Source organism: Notolepis coatsorum, assembly GCF_963971535.1.
Source record: "Notolepis coatsorum genome assembly, chromosome: 1".
NCBI lineage: Eukaryota > Metazoa > Chordata > Actinopteri > Aulopiformes > Paralepididae > Notolepis > Notolepis coatsorum.
Window position 1 is genome coordinate 184,511,367 of NC_140165.1, and position 12,207 is coordinate 184,523,573.

Sequence of the window (12,207 nt, forward strand, 5' to 3'; positions counted from 1 at the left end):
ATCCGTTCCTGCGCCCGTTTAAAAAAGATCCATACTCATTTTCTAGGAAGAGAGATATCGTGTCTTTTGTGCGGAGTTCGTGCTTGTTGCTCGACAAAAATACATTTCCAGGTCAAGGGCCAATGCCTCATGTTGATACTTAGATTGTTCTATTCACAAAACCACAATGGGTATTCTTACCTGTGTAAGGGCCCACCTGTCCCAGGACTTTTCTGTACTCCTCAAGACAAGAGCCCCCACCTTTTTACCTACTCTCCCATGGATTCCTGTTGTATCACTTATGATACAATACTGTACTATGTACTAGCGTTGTTGTCAGATCAGCACTATACTCTTGTGAAGAATGGGATGTCCAGACATGCGCTCCTGACTTTCTTGCAAGTTTATTAACAAAAGCACACAATGACTGCTTCTTAAAAACACTTGCTGTCGCTCAAAAACACTGGATGTTTACAATAATTCAAGGTTTGCATCGGTGTTCTCCAAACTAATCTAACAAGAATGTCCGCTGATCGTATCCCGTCATTGGCAACGTAGATATAGCTTATCCTTCATCATTAAGGCAGACCATCCGACGTAATCTTCTTCTTTTTCATCATCATCATCTTTTTCAACTCTCATCTAGTGTCTTGATGGCCCTGTATTTGTAGCAGGCCAGGGTCCAGCTGATGACATCACAGCTAGTGACCTCATTACAGGTTTTCCTCCAATCCACAAGCAGTTAGTTTTCAATTTGAAAATGTAGGCGTGGCTTAACTCTACCTGTCCTGCTGAAGACAGTAATTATTTACAACTCATTTTAAGACTAAAACATTGTTACTATTACATTTATAACACATGATATATGAATATTAAGGTACTTCTCTCAAAGACACATATTTCAACATAACACATTAACTGTTTTGTCCCAGAGTAAATCACAAAGCTGACATTCACAGGAGTTATTTTCAGTTCAGTGTATGTATATGGCATTTCATATTATTTGACTTATTAAACTTGTTTACCTAGATTCATTAAAGTCTTAAACCATGCTTTTCTAAATAATCATCTTAAATGATATTAATTCAACCAGTTACCATGGATACTCAACTTAATAAGTTTACACCATATTCTTGTACCTTAGTAAAATAACTTGACCTCCCTTATTTCTGTACTTTTGGCTATAAACCACTCCATGTTTACTATCAAAATGTTTCCTAGGTTAAACACATAATTTCAATAATAATTGTACTTTCATCTGGTTTCAATTGAATATGGCTAAATACATTTCTAATGTTCTAATTCTAAGCATTGTATCCTCCTCTGCCTGTGGTCTGTGTGCCATAGAAGAAGTTAGTTTCTCACACCTCTGCTGATGAGCCTGCTTCTATGTAAATGTATTTGTCTCCCTCCTTTAGTTACACTTACTGCATATTCTGATGAATTGCATTAGTTACAAAATAAGTTATTCTTAAAAGATATATACTTTATCCCACATAATACTTTGGAGATGTATTATTTTAAGTTACTTCTTTAAAAGGCTTGATCCAACCAGAAGCTTTTATTTCCTGATTATATTTTTAAGTAATTTTCAAGAGCAGCATAGCTACTCACACAAACACTGTTGATACAGCTGTTTATCATGTATACATGTGATTTGAATGTTATCACCTGTTATTTGGCTGAATCATTGTTTTTAGTCTTCGGGGGTGAACCACTCCTGTTGTGGGTTCCTTTGAAGCTCGTAGAGGTGTTTCTGTATCGTCAGGGGTTACGAAGTGTATTCTGCCCTGACGACGTTCTGGTCCTTGGCGGTCAAGGTGGATCGTCAGGTCTCATACCAGGCAGGTGGTGGAATTCCTCACCAGCCTGGGGTTTGCTGTAGACTGGAAGTAGAGTACTCCTCTTCCCAGTCAACGGGTGGAGTATTATGGGCATCCCTCTCAGAGCATGTTGTCGACACGCTCGGGAGGTTCCGTCCTAAGACGGTTATGGCGCTATCCGTGATGCGCCTGCTCGGTATGATGGCATCTGCTCATTCCGTGGTCCCTCTTGGCCTCCTCTTCACCTCATGAGGAGGATACAGAGGTGGTTTTTCCAGTATGGAAATAGACCCGGTGAGAGGCAAGTGGAAGCGGTTCCGTGTCAGTACTGGGGGACCTCGCCCTCTGGGGAGGGCCTGGGGCCCTCACCAGGGGGGTCCCCATGGGCAGTAGGCTGTCACACGTCACCGACGCCTCCCTCTCTGGGGACGCGTCGGGCCAACGCAGTAGGGGGCAGCTGGCAAGACCATGCTGCCCGGTCTGCGCTACGTTCAATGTGTTGGTATTGAAGGCGGTCCTTCTGGTCCTCAAACAGTGTTTGATCAGGATGGGCAATACGACGTCAGCGTCGTATATGGATAGACAGGGAGGAGTACGCTCCCCCCGTCTGCACCGGGCGGCGGGCGGCTGGCTATGGGCGTTCTCCATCTGCGCAGCCTGAGGGCTCTCCACATCCCCGGCAGGGTGAATGTGGGTACAGGTGTGATGTCGCGGGGCGGTCCTCACCCTGACGAGTGGGGATTACGTCCGGACATAGTCGGGCAGGTCTGGGACTGATGCCGTGGCCGTCTGGGATTCTTTCCCCCATACATCTGATAGGTCAGTTGTTGGAGCGGGTACGTTGGGAGCGCAAGACCTTGATCCTGATTGCGCCGGACCGGGGAGTAGCTGTGTGGTTCCCGGTCCTGATCCAGCTCTTGGTAGCCCCGCCGTGGCCTGTTCCTTGGTCATCGCGGGCCCTCTCTCAAGCGCACGGGTCTCTGTGGCAGTCCCTGTGCTGGGCCAGCTGCTGATGGTTTGGCTGGTGAGAGGGTGAGTCTGGAAAGGATGGCCCCTTCTGTGGTCGACACCATCCGGATCGCGCATGCTCCCTCCACTATCGCGGTTTACACGGGTAGGTGGCGTATTTTCCAAGAGTGGTGTAAGGTGGGGGGCTGGGAGCCGGTGTCCTGCCCCCTGGACGCTGTCCTTACCTTCCTTCAGTCTATTTTTGATAGACTGTCGGCTTCGACGGTGAGGGTATATGCTGCGGCTATATCCTCTTGTCATGAGGGGTTTGAGGGCGTTACGTCAGCCACCCTCTTGTGAAGCGTTTCCTGCTTGGTGCTCAGCGCCTTAAGCCGGTGAAACGTTCTCTGTCTTCGAGTTGGGACCTTCAATTGGTCCTCGGCCGGTTGTCCAAGGCTTGTTTGAGCCTCTTGAGCAGGCATCTTGGAACAGCTGTCTTCAAGACTACATTCCTGCTGGCCATCACCTCCGCTAAGCGCGTGGGTGAGCTCTGTGCTCTCTCGGTGCGGCCTGAGTGCTTGTCTATTCGTGTCAATAGCGGTGCGACTCTGAGGCCTGATCCAGTCTTCGTGCGAAAAAATATCCGGAGCTCTTTTCGCTCCAGGGATATTGTGGTTCAGGCGTTTCATCCGCCTCCTCACGCTGGTGAGTTAGAGGCGAGCCTTCACCTGTCGTGTCCAGTCCGGGCTTGGGGGTTTACCTCAGCCGGACTCAGGACCTCAGGGCTACCGATCAGCTCTTTGTTTGTTACGGTGGCTCTCGCGCGGGTAAGGCACTGTCGAAACAGCGCCTATCACATTGGTTGTGCGAAGGCATTGCCCTTTGCTAAACGTTGGCTGGGCTGGCCCCCCCTGGCACTCAACTCGTGGAGTGGCAGCCTATGCCACCTTGTTAGGGGGGGCCTCTGTGGAGGACGTCTGTGCTGCGGCCTCCTGGTCCTCCCCGGGTCCCTTCGTTAGGGTTTATGGACGTGACTGGGGGTTCTGTCTCCCAGGTGGGTCTAAGGTCAGGGACCTCCCCTGCGTCCCGCCCTTCGGTGGGTTAGCAGGGTTGTGTGGGTGTGTGCCACGGGGTGTTGTGTCACACGTGGTCCCGCCTGTGCTGTGCGTTTTAGGGGTTTCTAGTTCCCTCTTTTCGCACTTGGGTGGAGTTGACTGCCGCCCCCTCTTCACTAGGAAGGGGGGGTGACGGGACTCCCCTCCCCCATGGTGGTAGGGCTTGCGGGTCCTCAGGGGGTGTATTTGTCGGGCCTCCCGTCTGCTCTGCCCCATATCTCGATATGGCAAAGAGCGAGACGCGATTGCCAGTACGAGTATATAACGATAGGTTATGTATATAAACTAGTTATATGAGTACTGGCTGAGCGTCTCGCTCTTAGCGCGCCCTGAGGTCCCTTGAGGGGGTTTTTCCCTGATGGAAAACTTTTCCCGAGGAAGGGCGAGTATGGCCACGCCTGGTGACGTATAGGAGGTCACTGGGGCGGGGCTTGGTCAAGTGCAAGGGTGTTTTGTTTTCGTTCATGTAGTAAAAGAGGTACAGGAGATGAGGTATATCTCGATATGGCGAAGAGCGAGACGCTCAGCCAGTACTCATATAACTAGGTTATATACATGACCTATCGATTCTGCTCAAACAACCCCCCTGCCCCACCTCCTCCAATGTACAGTTTCTTCGTCAAATGTATATACTCTCTTTTTTAAAAGTCTTTTTGTATCACAAACAGTACTGTATTTGTAAATCTGGTATGTCATAAATGTATAGATGTAGCAGTACTGTCTATCTGTATGTCATGTATGTCATTTGTTATGATGAATTGAAAATGTAAACAAGACAAAAGTCTTTCTCTGTTCTGCATCCCGTTAACAATTGTGTGTATTGAGCTGTACTGTATTGTACCCATTCTGTGAGGATTGGCCCATTCCCGCCACACGCTTCAAGGTACTGTGAGGAGGATTGGCTCAGTGCCACCACACGCTTCTAGGTCAAGTACCAATTGCCGTCACGCACCTGTCAGTTGTTTGTAATCAGCGCCCAGAGCCCTTCATATACTCGGGTCTTTCTGTCATTTGTTGTCGGGTCGTTTTGGATTTCCACTGCTACTGCCTGTCCCCCCGTTGTTGTGCCTCGTCTGTTTTTCTTCAGGACGTCTATGGAAGTTGCCGCTGTTGTGTATCTCTATCATCCGTTGGAGCTGTACCCCGTTGCCCGCTTTGCGCATTTGCGCTTTGGTGAGTTTTTGGAACGAACCTTTTGGATTCTCTGTTTTCTGTGTGTTTGGATAACACTGAAGATTTGCCGTTTTTGTTTTGTACTGGACTCAGCTAAACTTGTGTGTTGGTAACACTGAAGATTAAGTCTCGTGGGATTGTACTGGGCTCAGCTAAACTTGTGTGTTGGTAACACTGAAGATTAAGTCACGTGTGTTTATACTGGACTCAGCTAAGGAGGACTGGACTGCCTCCGTATTCCGTTGGCTTGTTTATTGACCACTCTCTCTCTCTCTCCATTCCTCCCAGAGTTGGATCCTGGAGTAGTTGCAGAGCCGCAGAGGCAGTGGCGCTACGCCGCTTCTCCATTCTCAATACCGGGACAATCTGCAGAGCCGCAGACAACTCTGCCAAGAACATTCTCCCCTTTGTTGTTCTTGTTGTTATTTCGTTCATTCCTGTTTCAGAAATAAATACGCCCTAGTCTTTGGCTAACTCTGAACTACCTGTCTGTGCCGTGCTGTTGGGGTCGGTTTCAAACCATAACACATTCTGCAATCTGTTAATAACATTTTCAATCGGGTGCTCCAGTAGCACACCATGTTACCGCGCTGCGTCGCAGGACTCCGTGCTGCGTCACGGATCTGGTTGACTCCGAGTTCGATTCCCGGACTCGCCGTCATTTGCCGAATGTCTCCCCCTGCTCTCTCTCCCGTTTCACCCTACAACTGTCGGTCATGCTTGACCAGAAAAGCGATAAACGCAAAAAAATAAAGTTTAAAAAAAAAAAAAAAAAAAATTCAATCAATCAAGCAAGTATGCGGTGTGCCACTCGGGCACCCCTGGGGCCCTGAACTCTTGACAATTATTTTTAATAAGGTTATTTGTTATCCGTTAATTTGGTTATAAGTACATTTCACAAATGCACTTTGTCAAAGTTTAAAGTAGGAATACACAATTTTGTGAAGTTGGAGTCTAGCTAATATTTTGAGTTAATTAACACATCCAGCGCCAAAAACGCTGTACAGCGTTATTGCCCGCCATGCGTTGACCGCCAACATCGCTGTACAGCGTTTTTGAGATCAATATTTCATTTTTTTGCCATGGCATTCATAATTCATCCACCCAACCCCCGGTGCTGCAGCGGGACCCTAAATGGGACTGCAACTGTTAAGGATTGTATGCGACCCCAATTGCACGACACAGACAGGTATTCAGAGTTAGCAAAAACAAGGGCATAATTTATTCACAACAAAAAGCGGCACGGTCCCTTTAAGGGAGAACAAAAATACACAGGTGAATCTTCTAGAGTCCAACAAAAGAATACACAGGTGAATCTTCTGGAGTCCATGAATTAAATTAAGGTTCTGAGTCTGGTCCTGCTCAGACTCACCAGAACACTTGCCGACGGGCAACACAGCAAACAGGGGTCCATGAAAACAGGAGTGAGAACATAGGCATCCTCCCGTGGAAGCATAGAGAGCGATGACGATGCCTCACACCACAGAACACTGCCGACGTGCAACTCAGCAAACGGGACCCACGAAAAAGGAGTGAGATCATAGGAATCCTCTCGTGGAAACATTGAGAGCGATGACGATGTCTCACACCAGGAACGAGGCCCACGGAGAGAGAGTAGGGCAGTAGATGGCACAACGTTTTACCCAGAGACGCGGCTGTAGAATGTAGAATGGCACGACGTCTCCCAGTGAGAACATAGAAATCCTCTTGCGGAAGTTTAGAGAGCGACGACGATGTCTCACCAGGAGCGCGGCGGTAGATGGTGGCAACAAGACGACCTGGCAACGAGTGGAAGGCAGTCGGCAATCCTTATGCTCTCCCGACGAGCTAATTGCCAACCACTCTCAGGTGCGTGAAACTGATTGTTCGGCACGCCCCTCATTGGGAAGCGTGCAGGTTTCCACCAGCCCTCACATCAATGCCTCAATACCGCCGCCTGGTGGATGGTCGGGCGAGTTACACACTCACAAACCGGATAATGTCATCGGTGCGTCAAGGAAATTCCTCCGGCAGTCACATCTCGCTACGGGACTATAGACAAACACTATAGTGCATAGTCCAAAACTCTGCAGCTCGATTACTAACTCATACAAGGAGAAGAGAACATATCACTCCAGTCCAAGCCACTCTGCACTGGCTACCAATAACTCATAGAATTGATTTTAAGGTCCTTTTCCTAACATATAAAGCTCTTAATGAGCAAGGCCCAAAATACATAGCAAATTCCCTAGTTAGTTATCTGCCCTCAAGAACGCTACGGTCATCCACTACAGGTTTACTAGACACGCCCAGAAACCAAAAGAGGATAGGAAGTATGGCATTTGCCAACTATGCCCCAAAACTATGGAACACACTACCAACTGAAGTGGATTTCCCAAGCTATTTCGGTTCTGCTCTGCCAGAACCGGGTTGCGTTAGTACTCTGCGTTGTGATTCAATACTTTAAAGCTCTGGGAATCACTTCTCTTCAAACTGAGCAGTGCAGGCAGAAGGAATTAGGAGGAAAAAGGTTATATAGCAGTTGTTTAATCAAAGTTTAAGAGTGTATACAAATTACAATAAGAAAATGCTATAGTTGTGATCACAAACACTATGCCGTGAGTGATACAACCAGACTAATATTACAGTATAAAGAATGATAGTTGATAAGTTGTTGATGGTCTTTGTTGTCTGGCTGACAAAACAAAGCAGTCTGTTTTCCCTCCAAAAGCGATGTCCTTTGTTCTCCTGCTGACCTGCCCGCCTTGAGTGTGGATGGTGGAGAGGTCTTGTCCTGTGGTTGGGTTGGTTCCAGAGTCCTCCTTTCCCCCCATCACACCCCATCTTATAGCCAAGGCCCAGTGTCTCGGAGTTGATGACATCATCACATTATTTCCTCCAATCACAGGACTGCTAATCTGGTATTTGAAAAATAGGGGTTTGGCTTAATAGCCCAACCCCCTTCACATAATACTAACAATCTACCTTAAACATTGCATCATTTTCATTTCCTAATATCTATATTTGAATTACAATTGCCCACATAAACACAGATATATTTCTTTATCACTAAGTCTGTTGACTTTAATCATTCTTTTAGAATAGAATATAACTGAATAACAGATTAAATTAGAACTGGATAGAAGAGAATAGATCAGAATATAAAACCATCAATTAATCAAATTGAACATAATTTGGAAACAGCACAGACACATTAACTAATTGCCTACTTTAAGTATGATTTTAACTTACTTCAATGACTTCAGAATTTAAGAACAATATACCAGGAAATAGTTAGCTTGTTTGGATATCTTCTCTGTGTGTGTGTGTGTGTGTGTGTTTGTGAATGTGTGTGTGTGTGTGTGTGACTATGTGTGTGTGTGTGTGACTATGTGTGTGTGTGTCTATGTGTGTGTGTGTGTGTGTGTGTGTTTGTGAATGTGTGTGTGTGTCTGAAGGTGTGTGTGTGTGAGTCTATGTGTGTGTGTCTATGTGTGTGTGTCATCAGACCTTTGATGGTCACATGTAGCCATCAATATGTGACCTAATCATTGCCTTTGGCAGACCAGTTGATTTGACCTTTGATGTCTCCTAAAAGGAGACATGTTTCTCTAGAATTTCCTGCCCTTTGTTCTTACACACCCCCTATGGGGACCCCAGCTGCCACTATATGCAAATGCCCTCCTGGGGTGACCACAAGGTCTTGGTGACACAATATGATTGTTGTTCCACTTTGACTGTTTCTTTAAGACTTTTACACCACAGTTTGATTAGATCATTGATGATCTTATGTTTGGATTTTACCACAGTTCCCCACTTGGATAGTTTACCTATCCTTAATATGTCAAACATAGATATCAATCTCTACACACTACTATCTAGATAACACTTAAGACATTTTAAATCACATTAGGATAACATATATATGGTTTGCCACACTCAGATCCTAAAATTCAAATTAGCCATTTCAGTTTCTGTGATCATGTGCACAGTCTTTAACAACTTGTTCTCGTACCAAGATCAATTTCCATTGGTCTCAACTGTGAGTTGTCAAATTCTGACTTGGAGCATTGAGGAGGGGGGGTCTATGTTTTCTAGATTTGACCCGGCCTCCTCTTTGTTGCTCAGAGCTGATGCAGTATCACGACTGCTGGGTGTAACTCCCCATCTCTGGGAGGTGGAATTTAGAAAGCAAATTGCCTTTCTATTACACCCCATCTTCTGTCAAGAACATCTTGACTCGTGTTGACCTCTATTAGGGGGTAGAGCCCCCTGCTGTATCTTCTATTGCTGTCACAGCGGTGGGGAGGTCGTTGCTGGCTGCTCAACCCCCGTTGACCCTCGGATTAGTGGAAGAGATTTGTTTCTCCTCCCCTCCGCCTGGTCGTCGATAGGGGCGATAGCAGCTCCCCCCCTTCGCTTGTTGACCCCCTGGTCAATAGTTGAGGCCTTGCTTCTGTTGACAGCCGGAGTTGTTGATGAGGTCTAGCCGCCTGTCTCCTCGTTGGTTGCCTGTCGTTTCCCTCTGAAGCCTCAAGACTCGGTCACTGCGTTGGCCAAGACTCTCCCGGCCCGAGAGGTAGGCGTCTCCTGGTTCTCCGCAATGTTGTGGCTCCCCATGGAACCGCTGGGTAGACACTAGCCAGTGTCCTGCATCAACAGTACCGATGGAGTCCTCGGTCTTCCTTGTACCACTCTCTGATGACTGCGGATTCCCCAATCTCCCATCCGTATCCTGTAGTGAATATATATCGCTTCGGGGGACAGTGCAGGTCACTTCTACCACAACAATTGATTGAGAATCCATAATTTCCATAATTTTCCTCCCTCAGACTCTCTTTACTGGTCTGAGCTTTGACAACTTTCTTTTCCAAATCATTTATCTATATATTTCATGGTTTTTAGATCATTAATTTTCAAAATTCTGAAAAATTCACATGGCTCTCATTATATTATGCTGTCCAAACAGTATACTCCTCCACCTCTCGATGTGGAATACACATTCAAACATCGTTACCGTCGTCCTCTGGACAGCCGCATCCGGACCGGACGGTCAGCACTGACACCTCCACTCTCCCAGTAACCTGTGTGTATGGCAACAAATCACAGTCCGCCTTAAACACACATCTTCCACACCACAAGCCAATTATCAATTGCACATGTTCACACCCTACACAAGACTAATTTGGCCAATAGCGACCAAACCTATTGAGCTTCATTAATGTACAGAGAATCATGCTTCCCAACACTTTCACCAACCACGACACACCCCCAGCCCCTAAAACTGGGTATTCAATGGGCGGAGAACAAAAATCCATAACTAGCTCATGTTTCTTCACTTTGTTCCCAGTCCATTTTACAGACATATACTACCCCGTCCTGATGTGTCGAGATCACTCCCAGCTTGCCAGGTACCCTAAGAAAAAACACAGAAAGAAAGAAAACAGAAAACAAAACACAAAGAAAACGCTGCCAAACCAATAAATGAAAAAATAAACCAAACTTGTGAGCTTTTTCTTTTTTCTTCTGAGCTCATTTTTAACTAAGAAACAAAAAGGGAAATCAAATGAATAAACAAAATGTACGCTCCCGGCCTAAGTCAGGAATTGCTCGTAACACACTAGAAAAGAAAAGTAAAAATAAAAGTAAATAAACACCTATCCTATTGCTCATAACTGTTAATACGCTTCTATCAATACTATAAAATACTAGAAACAACTATGAGTCTTTTCAATTTCTTAATCATGCAGTCCACCCTTTGATCAATCTGAATGTTGACCAAGCATGGATAATTTACTGATCACTAGCTGCCGCAGTGTCACATCATCACACTGTCTAATATTGATTAACTGTTTAACATAATTTGATCCTCTTGTTAGTCTGATTAGTTCATGCATTTGTCAGTCACCCATACATCCGTTTTTAGTAACTTTCATTCATAATCTAATCACCTAACACCTCTATCTATTTTTATTTTTTATTTTTATTCTAATCTAATTAGGAGCATATTTTATCATTCAATATATCCCACCTCTACCCTAGTCAGTTGCATATATTTTTATTCTGCCGGTGGCCTCTGCAGACATGACCTTTGAAAATGACCTTTCACTCCACAGAACCAACAACACTGGCGGTCTCCCCCGGGTTGTGGGACCCGGTGGGTCAGTTGCCTGTGACCGGATGACCCTGGGGTCATCGGGCCCAGAACATGTCCTGGTGGTATGCCATCATCGCCATGGTTCCCTGGAGCCTGTTCGGAGGAGAAAGCCACGTACCTATTTGGTCCAGTCACAGTTCCTTGAGAGGGGCCCGTGGTTGGGAGGGGCCCGCCACCTGTTTCTGTACAAACACGCCCTGTTGTGGATAGATGGTCCCGCTCTACACAGTCCCGAGAAATGTGTCCGAGGGTCCCACACGTCCAACAATGCACCTGCCGCACACGGTAGCCATTCGGATTCCTGCCTCTGCCTCCACCTTTTCCTCGTGGTTGCCACCTCGTGGGTGGTCTTATTGGGGTTTGTTGTTGTTCCGGCACGGGACCCCCTTGTGGCCCCAACTGGGCCCGTCTCTGGCCATCTGGTTCTCCAGAGGGAGAGGGAGAGAGGCGATTGGAACCTGTCTCCCCTCCGGGCTGTGTGGACTGGATTAGGCCTTGGAGATAGTCCACTACCCGTCTAGCCACGGCTAGCTGTTGTTCGAGAGAGAGGCACGTCTTTAACTGGCAGTCATCTGCAACGGACACTTCAGCGTGGATTGACTCGGGTAATACAGCTGTCTCTGGGTCGCTTGCTGCAACGACTCCCTGTGGCGGAGTAAAAGACATTATTTCCAGTCCCTCCGTCACACTGGACACTAGAGGGGAGTCGATCAAATTCCAGTCAATCAAGTCAACGTCCAATTCGGTCAATGTAATGTCTGCAGAGGTTATCGGCCTTATCTTGATTTGGGTACGCATTCTATACCGGCCTCCTTTAACTACAAGGTTCTGTAATGGCCTGAATATCTTTGGCCATCTTTTCGTCACTTTTATTGTGACATCTCCAGTCGTTGAAATAGACAGATTGTCTACCCTTTCTATGGTCAGTGCATCTAACCCTCCGGTTGCTCCTATCTGTGTATTTTCCATTCTCACCTTTTCTTCAAACACTCGTAACGTCACCGTTTGGAAAGCAAGTTTCTCTGTATTCAAA